The 21,342-nt window shown below is 47.3% G+C and overlaps 1 protein-coding gene across 3 annotated transcripts in view; it reads right to left on the reverse strand.

Moving 5' to 3' along the window:
* The window catches only part of PIP5K1B (phosphatidylinositol-4-phosphate 5-kinase type 1 beta), a 290,374-nt gene extending 269,573 nt beyond the window's left edge, over positions 1 to 20,801 (reverse strand). The window contains exon 1 of one of the 3 annotated variants that reach the window (XM_046022089.1): positions 20,305 to 20,801. The gene's annotated coding sequence lies outside the window, so the exon portion shown is untranslated. The remainder of the gene's footprint in view (positions 1 to 20,304) is intronic. The other 2 variants (XM_046022086.1, XM_046022085.1) reach the window with 2 other exon arrangements.
* Between the last annotated feature and the right edge of the window lie 541 nt (positions 20,802 to 21,342).

Consider the following 21,342-nt stretch of genomic DNA (forward strand, 5'->3'; position numbering starts at 1 on the left):
TGATTTTTTTTTTTTTTTTTAATTTGACACCCAAAGCCAAAGCAACAGAAGCAATAACAAACAAGTGGGACCACCTCAAGCTAAAAAGCTTCTCCACAGCACCGGAAACCATCAACAAAATAACGAGGCAGCCCTACTGAATGGGAGAAGATATTTGCAAGTCATATGTCAAATATGGGGCTAACATTCAGAGTATACGAAGAGCTCATACAACCCAACAGCTAAATAAGTAAATAAATTAATAATCACCATCCAGTTAAAAAAAGGCCAGAAGATCTAAACAGACCTTTTTCCAAAGACAGCCAACAGGTACCCGGAAAGCTGCTCAACACCTCTGATCACTAGGGGAATGCAAATCACGAGCTGCCCCTCACACCTGTCAGAACAGCCAGCCTCCAAAGGCAAGAAAACAAGGGCTGGTGAGGATGTGGGGAAAAGGGGACCCTCATGCACTGGCGGTAGGAAAGTCAACTGGCCTAATTATTACTGAGAACAGTGTGAAGTTTCCTCAAAAAATTAAAACTAGAAATACTATATGATTCAGCAATTCCACTTCTGGGAATTTATGTGAAGAAAACGAAAACACGAATTCAAACAGGCGTACGCACCTCCATGCTCACTGCGCGTTATTTACAAAACCCAAGATACGGAAGCAACCGGAGCATCTATCAGTGAGTGAGTGGGTAGAAGAAATGGTGATGTACGCCTATTCTGGAGTATTACTCAGCCGTAGAAAAGAATGAAATCCTGCCGTGTGGGACAATGGGGGTGGACCTCTAAGGCCCTGTGCTAAAAGAAATAACCCAGATGGAAAAAGACAAATACTAAAACAAACAAAAAAAAACAAAACAACCCCACAAATACTGTATGATCTCACTTACAGGTGAAAGCTACAAAACGAAACAAACAGAAATGGACTCACAAATACAGAGAACTGAAGGCTGTCGGAGAGGAAGGGGGGTGGAGATGGGCTAAATAAGGGAAGGGGACCAATGAGTATCAACTTCCAGTTAGAACTCAAGTAAGTCAGGGAGATATAGAACGTAAGGAGTACAGTCAATAATACCGTCCCAACTTTGTTTGGTATCAGATGGTAACTAGCCTAATTGTGGCAATCATTTTGCAACGTATCCAAATGTCGAATCACTAACTTATACACCTAAAACTAATATAATATTGCCTGTCAACTGTACTTCAATAAAAATAAAGTAAAAAAAAAAAAAACAGAGCAAAGCAAAGAAGTGATTCAGCACTAATGAGTATTGATTACAGATAGGAAGTATGTTAATAAGGCGAGCTGGTAAGTTGGTTGCTAAGGTAACATCTCAATGGGAACGAAATCACCGGCACAGAGAGAGCACTGCATCTGGGTAAGGACCGGAGGGGCAGCCGACTCTCCTGTTCCGGAGCAAGAATATGAACACTGGGAAGTACCGGAGAAGGGAAATTTAAAGTCTTTCCTTCATCCATGGCTAATTCCTTCCTACCAAGAGGGTATTTGCACTCGAGCTTGGGAACAAAAGCCTCTCTGTTCTTTGGACCTTACTGAACAGAAAGATGCAGGAGGGAGACCTGGGACACCTCTCTGTGATAACCGGGCTCATCACCGTCTTCCTGCTGGAAATGGTGGACGTGAAAGGAAGGAGCTACTTTCCTGAGATTTAAAAGCAAAGCCAAGCTTCATTTGCAAAGAAGTTGGTTAACAGCGGAGCTTAGGAGAAAGGTGACCGTGTATGCCTAAGGTTTATATCTCTTAACATTTTGTTCTACCCTAGAGCATATTAAATGGTGAAAATAAGCCACTGGAAAGTTTGGGACAAAACTGATTATCCCAATCTAGCAAATATTCATCCAATACATTGAGGCACGTGTTTATTTACTAACCCCATTCCTTCAGTCTTACTTTCCTATCACCAGGTTCCCCTCTTCCTGACTTCCTTAGTTGTTTTGACCCTATTATAGTCATAACCAATTTGGTCAGCCACCTCAGATTTTTTTTGAAATGAGATGAGTATAAATAAATAAAATCTGTAATTTCTGGAAGATGTTATAATTGTAACAGGTAAAAAATTTTTAAAGGAAATTAAATTAGAGTGAAATGAGTGGCAAGGCATTCTCTATTTATGGGTTAGAATACTTAATAATGTTGGGGCGCCTGGGTGGCTCAGAGGGTTCAAGCCTCTGCTTTGGCTCAGGTCATGGTCCCAGGGTCGTGGGATCGAGCCCCACATCGGACTCTCTGCTCGGTAGGGAGCCTGCTTCCCCATCTCTCTCTGCCTGCCTCTCTGCCTACTTGTGATCTCTGTCTGTCAAATAAATAAATAAAATCTTTAGAATACTAAATATTGTTAATATGGCAATGCTTCCCAAACTGATCTACAGAATCAGTGCAGTTCCCATTAAAATCGCTGGTGACTTCTTTGCAGAAACTGACAACAGGCTTAAAAAATTTATATGAAGGGGCACCTGGTTCAGTGTTTGTCTTCAGCTCAGGTCATGATCCCGGAGTTTCGGGATCGAGCCCCACATCCAGCTCCCTGCTCGGCGGGAAGCCTACTTCTCCCTCTGCCCTTCACCCTACTCATGCTCTCACTCACTCTCATTCTCTATCAAATAAAGTCTTTAAAAAAATAAAATTCATATGAAAATTCAAAGTACTCAGAAGAACCAAAATAATCTTGGAAAAGAAGAATAAAGTTGGGAGACTCACACTTTCCAACTTAAAATTTATGAAAAGGTTACAGTGAGCAATACAGTTTGTATTGGTATTGGTACTAAGAAGTGACATACAGATCAATGGAATAGAAATAAGAGTCCAGAAATAAACCCTTGTATTTATGGTACATTGATTTTGGACAAGGGTGCCAAGACAACTAAAGGGGAAAAAAACAGTCTTTTCAACAAACATTAATGGGACAAATGGATATCTACATTCAAAATAATGAAGCTGGAACCCTACTTCATACCATGCACAAAAATTAATTCGAAATGGATCAAAGAGTAAAATATAAGAGCTAGAACATTTAGAAGAAAATAAAGACATAAATCTTTGGGATCTTATAGTTGACAAAGATTTCTTAGGGAGGACACCAAAAGCATAAGCAACCAAAGAAAAAATAAATTAGACTTCATTGCAATTCAAAACATATAGCTTTCTAGGTCATTATGAAAAAATAAAAAAGACAACACAAAAATAAAGAATCTTTATGCAAATCATATATCTGATGAAGAACTTACATCTTGAATAGCTAAAGAGCGATTCAAACTTAATAAAAAGACAACCCAATTAAAAATGGGCGCAGGATCTGAACAGGCATTTCCCTAAAGAAGATATCCAAGTGGCCGTTAAGCATATGAAAAGATGCTCAACATCACTAATAACCAGGGAAATGCAATCAAAACCACAGATCAATGAGATTACCCCTCACACCCACTGGAATGGTTATAATAAAAATGACATAATAAGTATTGACGAGGATGCAAAAGAAAGAATAGTTGCTAAATTCTTTTCTCATTTCATTAAAGAAAGTGAATGTATTTGGATATCCAGTATTTCCAATTATCCAAATATTTTAAATTCGAGTTAAATTCTTTGAAATTTCTTACCTCTCCTTATATACCTCCCCACATAAGTCCTCAAATATATCCTTGCAATTATTCCTTTATAGCCCAGAAACACAATTTTTAATGGTGTTTAAACATATGTACTTTATTCAACATAAATCACTTTTTTAAAAAAAAAATGTATTTATTGGGGCACCTGGGTGGCTCAGTGGGTTAAGTAACTACCTTCGGCTCAGGTCATGATCCTGGAGTCCCAGGATTGAATCCTGCATTGGGCTCCCTGTTCAGCGTGGAGTCTGCTTCTCCCTTTGACCCTCCCACCTCTCATGCTCTCTCTGTCTCTCTCTCAAATAAATAAAGTCTTTAAAAAAAAAGAAGAAGAAGAAAGAAATGCTTGCTGTTTAAGCCACCCAGCCAGTGGTCTACTTGTTAAAGCAGCCCCCGCTAAGACAGCTCTCCTATGGATTCCCCAGAGAGAGGAGGTCCCCGCCCTCCCTTGGAGAAGACCCCCCCCCACTGCTTCCATCACTCCACGCCTTATCCTGCTTTTCCCCCGCAGCCTCTTGTATTAGACGATACATGTAAATATCTCATCTTACACATATACAAAATTCACTCATGTGCATATTAAATATATACACCAGATTACATGCCGTATGTGAATTATAGCGGATACACAGGCCTCTCTCACTTCAGAGGAATCGTCCTAATTTCTGGAACTGTGTTAACAGGCACTGACATAGCTAGTGAGTTACGAATGAATTAAAGCTGGGGTCCGCTTCAGAAGACAGCCTCAGAGAACAAGTCACTCAAGGATGGAGGCTCGCACGCTAGATGCACTGTGGGCCGTCACACCCATCGTCTCCACCAGACGCAACATGGAACAGTGGCCTAGAGAGTCGGTTCTGGAGCAGGACCACCTGGCTCTGAAATCCGGCTATGCGGCTTCCAATACTGTGCTTAAAATCTCCGCTTCATGGTTTCCTCACTTTTTTTTTGAATTCTTTTGTTAAGATTTTATCTATTTATTTTGAGAGAGGAGTCTGTGTGTGCATGAGGAGGGGGGAGGGGCAGAGGGAGAGAGAGAAGCAGACTCCCCGCTGTGCAGGGAGCCGACATGGGGGGCTTGTCGGGCTTGATCCCAGGACCCTGAGACCATGACCTGGGCTGAAGGCAGATGCTTAACTAAGACACCCAGGCGCCCCAGTTTCCTCATTTATAAAATGGTGATAACTGCACCTACCTCGTGGGTTGCTATGGACACTAAACCAGTTAACACACTTTTATCGGTTAGAAAGTACCTGGAATGTAGGAAGCACCGAAGTAAATGCTATGTATTCCTCAGCTTTGACATTCAAGGGCGCTTCCTTCTCTTCTACAACTTTCTAATCAATGACTATTCCTTTGTATTTCTTATTTTATGATATCCAGTTCTTACACTCGACCTATTTTAGTCGCTTCAAGTTGCTTTTTATCTCTATGTTCTAATTCCCAATATACCAGTGATTTATCAACAACATGCCATGTGCAAGGTAACGTATCAAATGACAGAGAAAACTTCAGGAGAATGACCCCCTCCTGATCTTCCTGTTCCTGTCATAACTCCTCCAAGACAACTCTTCTTCTCAGAATTTTTTGGTTTGATTTCTTAGTAGTCATCTCCATAACTTGAAAAAATGCTTAAATTTCTTATTCTTGGCTCACCGCAAGGATTTTCCTCATAATATTTTATTTCCTCTGTTCGCCACCCTTCTAATTTTAAGTACTCAGGTCTTCATTTGCATTTCCACCAATTCTTTTCTTTGAACCAAAACTGCGTTTATTCACAGACAACATGATTGTCTATCTAAAATAAAGCAAGGCACGTCACAAAAACGTTACTGAAATTAATATGTGAGTTCAGCACCTTACCAACGAACACATAAGGATGGCAAATAAACACACAAGTAGACGCTCGACATCATTAGCCACTAAGGAAACACGATTTGAAGCACAATGAGCCCCCACTATAAACCAATCAGAACATCAAAAATGCTAAAGATGGCACACGCCAAGCGTCGATGAAGATATGAGGCAACTGGAACTCTCACACCCCGCTGGTGGGAAAGCAAAATGGCACAACTCTGGAATTCCACCCACTTTTAACAATCCTGTCCTACTCTGCCATTTTAGAAGATGAGGACATTTGCGCATTTATTCTCTCCTCTTCCTGCTTCGACGTCATCCCAGCTTCTGTCAATTACACTCTTACCCTGTTGAGGTTGCTACTATTTGCCATCTAGCCTGCGTTCAGAACCAAGTCCACCACGCTTAGGCCACAGTCTGACCCCAAGCGCAGAAAACCAAGAGAGGGCACCTGTGTGACTATGATTGTGCCGCTACGCCAACTGCCAGGCGAATCAAGGAACTAAAATTGTGTCTCTGACCCGAAGTCATGACTATAGATCCACTGTCCTAACCCCTATTCCTGCAACACTTCACGCGTTCCCGTCGTCCTCCCTCTGCTATCACCCACGTCAGGAGCTCCAGCCGAACCCCTCTGCCATTTGATACGGGTCATCAGACTACAAATTTTGCCATCATCCAGTTTCCATTTGATTTCTCATTTAAGGAATGTCCCATTAGCCTCCAACAACCTTAAAGATTCTGTAAGTCTTCAAAGTGTCTTCTGGATGACTTCTAGGATCTTCTCCTGTTCCACCTCACCAGGCACTAACTAAAACACTGACCGTCTCAGGATGGGAGGCATGGAGTTAGGTGCTCTGTACGGTAGGATAACGATAGCCATACACCATACAATCTAATCCGACTAAGCAATGAACTTGCTTCCTACGATGAGCATCTATCTTAGTTTGGAATCTATCAAATGAACTATCTGTTGCCTACCAGCGTTCTGTTTCCTTAACAGGTAAACATGAGTTTGGCTTTCTTCAACGAACCTCCATATCCAAGACTCATCTCTTTTAAAGATAAAGGTATGTTGGTTTCCTCACCCACGCTGAGGATGCGTTTAAATTCTGGAGCTCTGATCAGACTTGAGCCAAGCATCCCACTTCTCACCCTCGGCCCCTGGGAATAAGGAAGGAGAAGTCTTCTTTCATGAAAAGGGGGGAACACCAGATGCTACACCCTATGCTTCAGATCTGCTTACCCAAGGGCTATAAATGTGGCTGTCCGGAGCTTGACCTGTAAGTCTTACGAAATAATGTACATGAAGCTTTTGTTCTAAGAACCTCAAAGGCCTTCATTTCACTTGGCCTCACAACATGCCTTTGAATTAGCCAGGAGCCGGCATATCGATTCTCATTCAAAGATGGGGTGGAGGCGGGGAGGCTATTCCACGGAAGAGGTCAAGTCACTTGAGCAGAGGTCACCAAAATGTCAGGAGAAGGACAGGGCCAGCCGGAATCCCTGATTCTCCCACCAGGGCCCTTGCTGCCTCCAGATTCAGCCTGTGCAAATGTATGCAAAATGTCTAAAAACACAGGAAGCACGACCCAGGGAAACCAGGAGATAAACTCTGCTTGCCCTAAGTAGTACTAGGGGCCGGGGAGCCGCCAAAAGATAGCTTCCCTTCCGCTGGAAGTTTCAAATACTAAGAATAACAAATTACAAGGATTCTGTACTGGTTTTGTAGACCTTTTTATAAATTTCTTTTTTTTTTCGTCCCCAGGGAGAAATAGAACATTCCAGCTACCAACGCACTGTAAGGAAGCACCTTCAAGTTAGCTCAAGGTGCATACATTGATACAAATCCTTATAGAACTTGGAGTTATTCGTCCTTCTACTTCATTAGAAGAGTGAAAGGAGAATAAAGGTCGGTAACAAGCCGTGGGAGCCGAAGACAGTGGAACCGTCAGGCCGGGTGGGAGACACAAAGCAAGAGAAGACGTGGTCCCTGTTGTCAGGACTCCAAGTCTGCTTGGAAAGATAAGCCGAGAACAAATGAAAAGTCAGCCCGTGGGGAAAGCTCCGTTAAGAGTCAGAAGAGCCAGGAAGCCAAACGGGATGTAGGCCTGAGAAATGGCTTCAGGGCAACTGAGGGCAGGAATCAGCAGCACCAACAGCTCTCCCAAACCCTGGGATGTAGGTGGCGTCCTGAAACTCGAAGCCACTTCCTCAAATGGAGAAGAAAACCTAAGATTCAGTAAGAATGAATGTGATAAGCAAAGGTATGGAGGAAAAAAACTGCAAAGGAAGATCAGGGAATGATGCTGGTTCGCGGTCGTCTTCTCTTCTTTGTCTCTAAACCCCTCCGGTGAAGTCTCGTCTCATCCCATGGCTTTAGACACGGGCGAGACATCATAAGGCTGTCTCCATCCTGGGGCTCTCTCCCTACAGCCACACCCGTGGCGCCGCCTTCTAGACCTGGGTGTTCTACTCATCCACTCCCACGACCCGAATCACTGCCCATAGCCGAGGACCATCACGCCCGGTGCTCCCATCACAGACCTCTCCCCTTAGGCCACCCTCCATCTCGACACCCCACAGGCATCTCCAACGCACGTTCAACACCGGGCTCGTGATCACAGCTTTGAAAAAATGTCCTAGGTCTGGCCCCAACAGCCCCCCTGCAGCCCTATCTCCTTCCACGATACCCGGCCTACCCATCACGTGATTACAGGACTCAAAATGCACTGAAAACCCTCATGACTTCATGTCTTCTTCCGCGCTGTGCCTGGTACACAGGAAGTTTGAGAAGTGGCACCCGCGGCACCTGTGGGCACATCACCCTCCTACAAGGAGGACAGCGACAATACTGAGGATGAATGGTCCACGAGCACCAGAGTGTGGATGGTTTTGTGGGCCAAACCACAGCACAGGCTCCGTAAATCATCGAAGCATCTGGGGTCTGGTAGTGCCAAAACTTGAATCTCTAATGGCAGGCATTATGAATGCTTAAAGGAAGGGGGGTATGGAAGCCATTTGGGAAGCTGCTCCAAGAGACCGGGCAAGAGGCGCTCGTAGAGGAAATGTGAGAAGAGAGAAGAACGTGTTTCTCTCGAAGTCCTTAGGACTTGGAAGCTGCACAGAAACAGGGATGAGCAAAACAAAAGTCTGCTAAAATTCTGGAAGTCAGCAAAAAGGATGCAGGTACCTTGGAAGCAAATTTAGAATCTGGGAAGGGACATATTTTCAGTTTTTTAAAAAGGGTCAGCTACAAGGACAGCTGATACAGTCTACAATGCCAACCTATAATATAATCTATAATCTATCACAGAATCTAGAATCAAGTCAGAATCCTAAAGGTACTTTTCACAGAGGCTGAGAGTTGGGATCACAAGGGTGGACGAGTGAGGCCTGAGTTCCTCAGTTGTTCTGAAAGCTTCCGGCCATGAAATGAGGGATGCAAATAAAAAAAAAGAAAGAAAGAAAGAAGAGGAAAATCTGACCTTGAACAAGGCTGCTGGCTGGGAAAAGCACACAGAGCAATGGTAGAGCTAGAGGCTAGATTGCTGGCATTACAAAATGCAGGTTAGCTGGGAAGTTGAAAAAAGACGGTTCTGGCTTAAGGAAATCATTTATCCATCCATCCAACCAATGTTAACGGAGAAGCCTCTCTGCACTGAACACCTCAGCAGGTGCTGGGAATACGACAGTGGCCAGAACCCAGTCCCTCCCCTTGGGGAAACCACCTTCCCGTGAAGGAGGCAGACAAAGAAGAAACCAGTAAAAATGTAACCACAAGGACTATCATCCCTTCCGAAGCTGTGAGGTATGCACAGGGGACACTTAACACGGAGTTCTACAATGCTTCCAGAAGCCTTCTCATTACATGGAAAGGGACTCTTTCTTATATACAGGTTGCGCCAAATGCAATGATCCCACATGCTTATCTTAGCAAACCGCCACGCTGGACAGGGAGTTTTGAAGAAACTGCAAAGCCACATAATGGGGCCCAACTGTACGCAAACCTTAAGAGCCAAATTTCCATTGATATCTACAAACCTCAACAAAAGTCAAGTTTCTCGCTTAACCCTTCACATGAGAGACTTCCCACCTGATCCATTCCCACAAATCTTTACTCTGTCTGAACTGCGTGTCTTGGGGGGAAAAAAAAAAAAAACAATCAAAGGGCATCATTCAAAAACAGCTCGCAAAGGCCACAACGCTTGGTTTTTGTTTCTGGGTAACGCATCATAACCTAGGAAGAGTGTGGTTCACATCACTGCTTAAAGAAGTTACATTTCCAAAGGGAAAAAAAAAGGTAAATTTCTCATATTCACCTGTCTTGTTTTATTGCAGGAACATAAGTTCATTTTCCAATGGAAGATGGACATCAGGAAACTTGGGGGAATTTTCTATGCCATTTCTCCCATGGGAAGAGAAATGCCTTTGGTTAATCTACCCCCTCTAAAAGCATCAGACACTAAAACTGAAAGTTATCGACACACCCCAAAATTACAACTCTGTTTAAGTTAAATGAAAGTCTATGAAAGTGTGTTTTGTGCCATAATGCAGTAAATGCATACTTTCTAAAGAGAAAAAAGAAACCACGAATATCTCAGCCTAAAGGTAGCAACTGATATACCTGAACAGCCCCGAAACAGGACGTAGGAAAAACATGTTCTTTACTGGCCCGTAAATGGAGTGAATGAGAAATGACTCAAGCCACTTTGCTGTACAAATAGAGCTCTTGCGGCCTTCCCTCAAAAACTTTTTTCTCTTGTTAAAAAAAAAAAAAAATCAATTTCAACGAATATGAATTTGGCAAACACAATTCAGAGAATATGGGTGTTACCTGGTTCCCAAGATCACAACAGCTTCTCAGCAGCAAACGATGAATGAAGGGACTATCACTGCTCAAAATCACAGAAATCAAGGGCAAAAGGGAAAAAAAAAAAAATCAAGAAAATGCAGGTGTGATTTTCAAAGACAGTAAAGTGGGGCCGGTTGGTACGGGAGCGAAGAGCTTTTCATCCCTGAGCAGATCCAAAAGCCACCACTTTATGAGACCATAAAAGACACACTTTGCTCTATATAATCTTTCCAAGAATTGGGGAAGGTTGTAACAACTTGGGAGAAATTTTCTTTGCGAATACCAGCTTTCCTAAATTATGATACTTAAAGGAGAAAGCAAACCACCAGCAATCAGGAAATTTACTCCAGAAGTAAAACAGTTCACCCCAAAGTTCTGAGTCGCCAAGAGGGCCCTAGTTTAAGGCTCTTTGCGTTTTGTGCTTGAACAGCAAATTCAAACGGAGAGACTCTGTGCCTCAGTGAATTTCAGGCAGAAAAAAAAAATGTTAAATTGTTCTTAACATATTCTTATTTCTTTTAGAGATTTTATTTATTTGAAACAAAGAGCATGAGCCATGGTGGGTGGGAGAGAGGGAGAAGCAGACTCCCCACTGAGCAGGAAGCCCAATGTGGGGCTCGATCCCCGGACCCCGGAATCATGACCTGAGCTGAAGGCAGATGCCTAACCGGCTGACCCGCTGAGGTGTCCCTTAATATATTTTTTAAAGTTGAGTCTGTTTATTCTTATAGTATTTAGGTTCGTGCTAAAATACATGCATCTGAACCTTCAGGTGAGCACTATATGAAAAAGTACAGACATACCCCAGTCTCCAGGCCGTGTTTCACCACGATAGCTTATCCATCCTGTAGAACAGACAGGGCACCCTCCTGAGCTCGTCTTCCCCATTTCCAGGCTGGATCAGATGCATGTACTCTACCAGTTTTACCATGATTTCTTAAGAAATGAGACGCTGCAGAGGGCCCTCCACGTGCCAGACGAGAGGAAAGAGCACTGGCTGAGGAGTCAGGGTCAGCTCCTCAGCGAACGCAGGCCTCGGGTCTGGGCCCCTGCAGGGGCAGCACCACAGCAGAGGACGGAGAAGATCTGGGCTTTCCAGATCCCCGGCCTCGGCCCAGCACTGGGGAGTAAAATCAATGTGGTGGGTCAGGATGAGAGTTTGCTAGAGGTTGGAAGTGGGAAGGAACATATCCAGAAATATCAAACGTATCTCATGGGGTACCGTTAAAGCATTCTTTTGTAAAAATTTCTTGCGAATATATTTGTTATTTGTAGGTCTCTGTATGCTGGCTTTCAACGCAGAATGCATTTCTTTCTTCCTTTCTTTTTTTAAGATTTTCTTTCTTTCTTGGTCGTACAGAGAGAGAGAGAGCACAAGCAGGGAGAGCAGAGGTAGAGGGTAAGGGAGAAGCTGGCTCCCGGCTAAGCAGGGAGCCCGATGCGGGGCTCGATCCCAGTGGGATCATGACGTGAGCCAAAGGCAGACGCTTCACCAACAGAGCCACCCAGGCGCCCCCAGAATGCATTTCATAAAGGGCCATAAAAGGCTCCATGATATCTTCAAACTTCTGTGTGCAATCCTCACCCCCCCTCCCCCCCGGTAAGACAGTATTAAGAGATGGAGCCTTTGGGAGGGGATTAGGTATTGAGCGCAGGACCCTTATGAATGCAATCAGGGCCCTTAGAAACAAGGGACCCCCGAGGGCCCCCTCATCTTCCTTCCACTGAGTGAGGATACAACGAGACGTCAGTAACCCGCAGCCAGCCATGGTCGGGGACAGCAGCCTCCACGACTGTCAGAAACACACTGCTGGGCTCGGAAGCCACCCCGACCACCGTGCTCTGTTACTGCAGCTAGAACCAAGGCAGACGGAGTCTCTTCTGCTGCCGGTTCAGGTGCGACTGAGTAACTCAACAGGCACATGGGAAGACTGGTTTGGAGGAGTAAGTCCTCCGAGACCACGCAGTGGCTTGCCAGGCCACCACCCTGGACAGCCACAGAGACCCGGGTGTGTCTGCTTCCAGGAGGGCTCGGATGCAGATGGTTGGGAAGGATCCGTCCAGCAGAGTCGAGGGTCCCCTGCGGCCACCTCTACTGCGCCTGGCCACAGTCCGGGTGACGGATGAGGGGAGGGCCAGAGAGGACCCAGAAGCCTGGCTGGCTGCGGCTAGAGCCCAGCAGAGGGTGGAGAAGCTGGATTAGGACGCGATCAGCAAGAACGATGGGACGCATTCAGAGGAGGCTGGGGGTGGAGAGGAGTCCCGGAAGCAAACGCAACAGAAGACGGGAGGACTGAGATGTCGTGGGGTCAAGCATGGCTCCCCACTTTCTGCCCCATGTGGCTTGGTGCCCACTGCAGAGCGAAGGAGCCGGCAAGAAGCCCAGGTATGGGGAGAAAAAAACCAGTCTTCTGGCCTTAGCCATGGGAAATGTGGGAGGCCTTTGAGATACCCAAGTACAAGAACAATGTCAATGCCATTACCTAGAGCTCTGAGAAAGGCCCGGGCTGGAGAACCGAATTTTAGATCAACTTGGGTCTTCCCTTTTAAAATCTTCTCTTCCAGAACTACATTTGATGGTGCACCAGCGTGAAGCAGAGAAAAGATTGTAGCTTCAAAATCAGCAAAACCTGGACTAGGCCCTCAGCACCACCCCTTACAGGAAACAAACAGCACCTCAGAAGTGCCCGGAGCACAGTTAAGTTCTCGGCCAAGCCGAGCCAGACGGTGTTCAGATCTCCTCCTGACCCCGCAGCACCTGGTACTGTCCTGGCCAAGCAATCCGCCAGTATCTAGCACGTTGAACTGACTTGAAATGTTATGAAAATGGTCAGAATACCACGGTTTCCTCTTCCGAGACAACCCACAGCTCATACAATCATTCCTCTACCTGGTAACCTGTTGCAGCAACATCCAAACGTAAATTAGGTGTAGAGCATGTCTTACCCCTTGCCGCCCGCATACCCCGCTGTATCTCTCAGCCCTGGGAGGACCCATCACTTGGCAGGACCACAACCATCTTAAGAGCTTTTGTGAACCATCTGAAGTCCAAGGCCCCCACGCCAGTCACAGGAGGTGGTTCTCCTGTGATCCATACGGCTCCGAGAAAAGCCAGGACTGGTATTCTCTCTCTCCCACACACCCCAGGAGTCCCCTGAAACACCGAGCGCTTCCCACGGCTTATATCTTGAGCAACAGACTCAACACTTTCTGCCAGTATTGGGGTGACATCAGCATCGTCCAGAGACCAACTCACACTCAGGTTCCTGCACAGCCCCCGCCCTGGTCCCCCAAGTCTCTGATTGGGCAGGCCTGGGGTACACTCGGAGAATTTCAACAAGTTCCCAGCTGATGCTGCCGCCGATGTCCCACCACACCTGAGAACCCCTGCCCTGGCCTTCTCCCTCCGCTGGCCCCTGGCCGGGCCTACATTCAAAGAAAAATCAGGGGAGTCAGGGAAGTTTTCTACCCGAGGCGCCCTAGGATTTGCATTGCAGATTAGCACACGCTGTCTTAATTATGAATGACACGCTGATGCCTTAGGAACTTGTAGGCCCCGTTTTAGCAATTTGGAATGTTCTGTTTCATGCTTGATAAGTTCGACTTATCAGCTCACTACCATTCCCCTCGGAGTAAAGGAAAAGGAACAGAGACCCTGCCTCAGCCTCACCCCGGGATCTCTCTACCGAAGCCAGCACGGCTCCCTCCTCCTGCAAGACCCAGCGGTCGTGCTCACCGGAGCTACCACAGCCAGCCCTGAAGAACTTTCTTCACAGCACAACCTTTCCGCCTGAGTGACCTCCCTGGTGGCCCAGGTCGTCTTGACAGGATGAAGGGGACTCCCTCCTTCATTCAGGTATTTACTGGGCACCTACTTGGTTCTAAATGCCTGAAAAACAGTGTGAAAGAACCAAGGTCTCTGCCCTCCAGGACCTTCTAGAGTTGAATGTGAGTTGGAGCAGAGGTGACAGGAACACAGGGTCCCGGGAGGACCCGTAAGTACAGGCATCCGGTGTGTAAAGAAACATGTCTCCGTACCCACGGTGCTAAGTAAAGAAAACATACGAAGATGTTGGGTTAGGTGAGCGGAGAAGGCCAAGGTCCCCCGGAGGAGACAACACTTAAACTGATTAACTTAGAGAAGCTTAAAGTCCACACCTGTCTGTGGACCTGAGCCAAACTCACCACTCAGCCACTCCGGGGCTTCAAAAATACGTTTATCTGATGCTTGTAAATAATACAAGGAAAGGGGTGCCTGGGTGGCTCAGTGGGTTAAAGCCTCTGCCTTCGGCTCAGGTCATGATCTCAGGGTTCTGGGATCAGACCCCGCATTGGGCTCTCTGCTCAGCGGGGAGTCTGCTTCCCTTCCTCTCTCTCTCTGCCTGCCTCTCTGCCTACTTGTGATCTCTGTCAAATAAATAAATAAAATCTTAAAAAAAATAATAAAAGGAAGAACACATTTTATATTCAGATTATTATTTCTGTTAAAGAAAAGGTAAAAAAAAAAAGATCATTCATAGGCATGCTGGTTAAAAAAGGCTGGCGGTCTGGTGAATGAACCGTATTTATGATGAAAGGACCACAAGCAAGGATCGAAACAAATGACGTTTCTAAAACAGACTGAAAAATAATACAATCATTCGCATAATTATGAAACGTCCCAGAGTTTTGAAGAGTGACGCCTGTGTGAATGCATAAATTGTTCAGGGCACATTTTTTACATCCCTACCATGTGCCAGGCAGAGTGCCAAGTTCCAAGAATACAAAGATAATAATAAAACATATGCCTAACCGTCCCATTGACAAATATTAGCAAAACAACCAGGATACGCTTACTACTCCCTCAAGCACATCCCAGCGTCGCTTTTTATTGCTACTGTTTTGTTTCCTTTCTTGATCGAAAATTGTTACGCCCAAAGATCCAAAGATCACGATGGCAGGCACGGTTGAAAAAGGAAAGAAAGAAGAAAGCATGTATTAAATGTTGAAAGCCCACTACCCAGGGTGGTCAATCTACTGGATTTCTTGGGCCAGCCTGTCGAGCAAAGAAATAGGTTTTTACGGCTAGCCATAATTCTATGCACCTCCCAACTCCCTTGCTCAGCATTCCTGGATGCAAAGGCTTAAGTATCACCTTTTCCTTACAAAATAAATTTTTTATGGTCCTATCTTTCGCCCCATAACTTTAGGTCCAATTTAAGGTAATTACACTCTCTCGGCCCCTGGTGCTTGTAAGTCCAACCCTTGCCCGAAGAACCTCGGCTTGAAAAACACACACGCCCAGTTTCCGTGGGAGCCATACTGTCCACTGAGCGCCTTACAGGTCATCACCATTTTCCAAGGGACTTTCTAAAACCCTTAGAGAAAACAAGTCTCGAGAACTCGCTCACCCCCTATGCAAACTCCCCAAAACCTACCACACACCTGTTGTTTACTCAGTCCCATGACAACACAGAAAACTTTCTATAAGAGGAACGTGTAGGTCAGGGAGCTGCCCCTTCAAGTAGAGGTTTGGACCTAAAAATAATGCCCAGCGGAATGGTGGTGGAGGGGGTTGCTGTTGAGCAAACATGGAACCATGTTCCAATTATTATCCGTATTTGAAATCTACATTCCCCAGGAGTAACCCCATTTGAGTAGGGCTCCTGTACTTTCCTCTTTCACCATCTCCTTTATCCACCCCTGGTGAAACTAGACAAAAGTAGATAAAACTGAGAAGGGGATGCACAAAATCCAGCCTGTTTTCTCCAGTTTCCTCTTTTATATCGAAAGGAACCAGGCTGAATAAAGTACTTCATCAATGGCAGCTAATTACTTACTACCCAATATTTCAAAAATTTCATCAGATTAAGTTTAGAGGTTTTTTTTTAAAAAAAAAAATATATTTTTCGAAGATTTTATTTGAGAGAGACCATGCAAGACAGCACAAGCAAGGGGGAGGGTTAGAGGGAGAGGAAGAAGCAGGCTCCCCGCTGAGCAGGGACCCCCCCCCCCCATGTGGGGCTCCATCCCAGCACCCTGCAATCATGACCCGAGCCGAAGGCAGATGCGTCAAGCCACCAGGAGCCCCTCAAAGAAAAATATTAAAACAGAAGGCTAGGTTTCCTCCCTCTCTGACTCGCCTGGCATTTAGCATTGCCATAAAAAAGTCCACAAATGAACAGCTAAGCTACATAATGTACAGTTCTAACTGGGCAGTTTTTTAAAGAAAAGGACTCTTTCCAACTCCGGTTAATAGATTTGATACAAAGAACAGGTTTCTGCAGCAAATACATTTAGGACTTGATATTTTACAGTGTCGCTAATGAAGGTTCTAGCCATAGTAAGAAAAAAAAAAAAAGGCATTTTTCCCCAGGATACCAAATGTTCTGACTCACCATTTCACTGAAGTACAAGTAAAATGAAAATGCAAATGAAATGTATACATATTTATGACTTTACCGGCTGTATGGCGGTGCCACCTTTGGCTTCTGGCTTTATTTACCAGGAAGAGAAGCTTGGAAAACCACCATACATTTGTATTTCTATTCAAATAGTTCCCTTTCCTCCAGCACTGGTGGGAACAAAGTATTAATTGAGTCTGGTGGTATATGTAAGTGAAGAGAATCACAGAGAGGAGATGAAAACAGACAAATATTTTCTCTTTAATGTAACTGCTTGGATGAGAACATTTAAAAATATAAATACTAAATCATTTAAAATTATGCTACGTCACTAATAAGTATTAGCAAACAGAAGTTTCCCCTTAACCTCTGTGATTTCTAAAACTCAAAATGTACCTTCACCATAGAACTCCCAGCAAAACCTTAAATACGAACCTTCTTAAGAATTCCACAGCAGCCCTTCTCCTCCTGCTAAACTTCTGTGTGACCCCCAGCAAGCCAATCCACCTGTTTGCCTCAGCTGTCCTATGTCTAAAGAGGGCCAGTCTCTGAACTATTTAACATGTAATTTCTTTATCACAAAGACATATTCCAATAGCTGGATCTGTTAATAATATTTAAGAACTATTCTACTTCTTCGTCATCCCTCTTCTGAAAATAAAAACACAACTTTTGCGTATCTAGGAGGGAGGGGTGGAAAGAAGACCCTTAAAGGGGAACAGAAACTAGGTCGGTTTTGTTAATTGGGTTTCCTCTCTGAAACCACCAGTCAGTATTAGCAGCTGCTTGAAATTTACTCAGAGGAGGGAAAAAAAAAAGTGGCTGGTTTCCCCATTTCAAGACTAACTCTTTCATACAAGGGCGCAAGTCAATTTCTAGGAATGTGTCTTTCAGCCAGCCACACAATACTGAAACTAAGGGAGGGGGAGGCAGGCCAAGGAGCATGACAGAGATGACTCGAGTCTATTGTCTGCACGGTGAAAGAAAAACTCTTCTTTATAGGATGTGTTCAGGAAAAAACATCAACAAAAGGCCCTGTACGTGCCAGCTTCAAGAGGTACACCTCTTGTAGGTAAATTACCTTCTGGGTCAGCAGATGCTGGGAATTTACATGATGCGGAGCTTTGTTTTACAGCACGTGTTTTCCTCATGAGTGATTTCACTCACCCCCTCCATTCAGTGGCGATTTACTGAATATTTACTATACACAAATTCCAAGTCTAAAAATAAATTAAAGGTTTGCGTTGACTGGGATATTCGAGGGAATCTTGACACATATTTTAGAGTAGATCAGTCCATCGGGACATTTCCAAGTCAAGTAATAACACTAGACAATATAGATGCTAAGCTAAAGTGCCCTGGAAATGGTTTCCCTTCACGAAATGGGACAGCGTCAAGGGGAAGGGGCAGTAAATTACAAGTGGAACAGAAAATTAGCTAAATAGGAAGGTGAAACTAGAAAGAGAAAGATAATTCATTATGAATCTCGGGTTTCATATATGGGACACCTGAGGCTCAGAGGTGGTATGATTTGGCCCCAGGGTCACACAGCCAAACGGAGTCCAGAACTGGAACTCTCATCACTGGCAGACACTGGAACAGCCCCCGGTGTATTGCAGTATCCATCCTGCCTCCTCCCCGCCATCAGAAGTGGGCCAACGGCATAATCTGCAAAGCCATGGATGGGACATCAAGAGCTCTGAGTTCCAGCCGTATAACCTTCACTAGCTTACACAGGATACCCCAGAAAACATCCCTGTCTGAACCTCGGTATCCTCACCTGTCAAACGTGAGCAGCGATTCACAGTAAGACAGTGCAGGCCACAATAAATGCAGAAGCCGTCTGGCTACTGCGAAAGGGTCCTCAAGTACAGAACTGGCACTGGGAGGTGATGGGGGACCCAGTGTGGGTCTATCAGAGAACCTGCCTGTGGCTCTAAGTCCAGCCGCTAATTACCTTGATAAGTCCCCCAATCTCTGAGCCCCACGTTATTCCTGAGTATGTGGTCAATAATCTTTGCCCTGCCTCCCTCGGAAACAGTCAGAACTTAATAAAAGCACTGAAAAGCATTCAGAAATACGTCATTGACTCAAGTGCAAGGTATCATTAGGAGATCCCTCCAGTCTCCTTAATTTGGACAGAAATGTAATGTGCTTTTACCACTCAGTCCTGAACAGTTTTCTTTCTCCACCAAGAGGTCATTCCTCCTGAAGCTCAGGTTTCCCAGCCCTGGGGGGGGGGGGGGGGGGGGGCTCCGAGTCTGCACTCCCATCGCTGTACCAGGAATGCACGTTCCCCTCAGCTCAGACACCATGCACAATGCTTACTCAACGAGCCGCCACTGGCATACACTTGGCTGAGAAAGATTTTTTTTCCCAGGGCCTCCTCTCAGCTGGAAATGCTCTGACTAAAGCTTCCATGAGCACTATTTTACTTCATCACATTAGAGGGGGGATGAAACCAACCCTCAGGCTTTTCTCCAACAACTGCAGAACACTTCAGCCTTTCCACGGAACAAGAGAGAATCTGAGTGCATGCTTGTCACCAGAGGGGCAAAAGAGGTTCCCGAAATCCATGCTCAGGAGTCCAGATGGGGAGACCGATTTTTTTTTTCTTTGCAGGAGAGGAACACATTGTGAGGCCCACCCAGTGTCTCAAGGGTCACTGACCCTAGAGGTCGGTAGGGCCTGGGGAGGCTGAAAAGGTCCTGCAAAGATTGGGGGGTGGCATCCGGGGGTCTGCAACACTCTGCCCTCAGAGAGCATCAGAGGAACCAGCACGTCCTTGTTAAGAGCCAGGTGAAAGAATTCATCAGCTTATCCAAACAACTTCTCCGGAACAGGTTTCTACCCAGCCACACCAGGCACCAGAGACGAGCAAGCTTGGGGGCAAGAAACACAACAGGCTCATCTGCATAGATGAGAGAGAGATAAGCAGACATTCGTTCTCTTCTGTTTGGGGGACTCCCGGCTCCAGCCCGACGAATGGAACCCCAGCATTCTCCCTCTCCTTGCCCCCCCACACGTCCACCCCCCCCCCCCCGCCCCAGCTGTTGAAGCGTCACGATGATGGGGCGGGGGGAGGGAACCGGGGGAAACGCACAAGTCCGCTGCTGCATTTAGGTTGGAACCGTACCGCACCTGTGCAATCCGGCTTCGGCGCCAGAAAGGACCAGAACACCGCCTCGAAAGCCCCTCGGGAGATCCCAGGGGCGCTTGACAAGTTCGCCTGTGTTTACTGCCCGGGGGGGAGGGTGGTGGGAGAGCTCTCCCGCCGCGGCCAAACTCAGCTTGTTCCCCTGTAAAGGGGAGGGAGCTTCCGCTGAAGCGAACCCAGAGAGGTCCCCGAGGGTCACTGCGGCTGGGGGTGGGGGTGAGCGAGCGGGTGGGTGCTCGCGGGGAGCGCGCAGCCGTGGCCCCGGCGGAATGAAGGTCCCACGCCGGTGGCCACTCACAGCCCTCCACCCTACCCCCCGCACAAGGCGAACAAAGTGCGAGCGCAGAGACGTCCGGGGCTCCCCAGGACGCGGAGCCCCCGAGCCCCAGCCCCGGAGGAGGGTCTGGGGAGGAGGAGCCGGGGACGCGCAGGAAACTTACCTCACCCGGGCAGCATTCGGGCGCCTCTGCTGTCGAGACCAGTTGCGCCACAGTCGGCAAGTTATCTGGATGGAGTTGCTTCCCCCCCGGCGCCGGGAGATCTGTGCGGGCGAGCGGCGGGAGGGGCAGGAGGGTCGGCGGGGCGGGGGCGGGGCGCGGCGCTGCGCGCGGAGCCGGCAGGTGCCGGGCCGGAGCCGCGGGGCCAAACTCGCCCGGGACGCGCCTCGGCGGGGGCGCGCGGCTGCGAGTGTGCAATGCGCGCGCGCCGCGGTGAGTGTGTGTGTGTGTGTCCCCGCTTTCCCCTTCCTTCCCCGCCAGTCCTCCGGCCAGACGGAGCGGCGAGCGTCAGCCGGAAAGCCCTAGCCGCCGCAGCTCTCCGCTGCCCCGCTCGGCCTCAGCGCGGCGCGCTCGGGGCTGCGGGGACCGGGGGCCGAGGAGCAGCGGCGCCCCAGGGCTCGGGCGCGGGTCCCGGCGCCGTGCGCGCCTGAGCCGGAGCGAGGCGCAGGGAGAGCAGTCTGCGCGGCGGCTGCCGAGGCTCGGGGAGGCTGCAGGCCCCGCCCGCCGGCCGCCCAGGCTCTTCCCCTTTTCTCTCCACCCCCTTGCTCCAGCCCCGCACGCCCTGCAGGGAAGCCAGGCCGGTTTGCAGCAGCAGCAGCGGCGGCGGGAGTCTCCGCCGCTGTCGGACTGGGCGCCCGAGTCGGTGCCCCGGATACGGGGCTCTGTCCCGCCGCCGCCTGCCGAGCACGGGGAGTCGGGCTGGGCCGGGTCCCGAGGTCTGGCCGGTTTCTCCTAGGCTCCAGGGTTAGCCGAGGGCTTCCCCGTGGTTCTGAAGTCTTGCAGCCCCGCTAAAAGCCGTGTTTGGGATAGGGCATCATCCCTTCCTCAGGCCGCCGAACTCTGCAGCGCCTGGTCGCCTGCCCACTGGACTCTGCTTGCCGCGACGCCCGCATTTAAGCACAGATGCCCCCTCCACTGGGAAGGGACAGCTAGGATTCCGAGGCGACGGCGTGCCCCCTTCTAATGACAGCAGGAGTTCCC

Source organism: Meles meles, chromosome 11 (assembly GCF_922984935.1).
Source record: "Meles meles chromosome 11, mMelMel3.1 paternal haplotype, whole genome shotgun sequence".
In the NCBI taxonomy this organism is placed as follows: Eukaryota; Metazoa; Chordata; class Mammalia; order Carnivora; family Mustelidae; genus Meles; species Meles meles.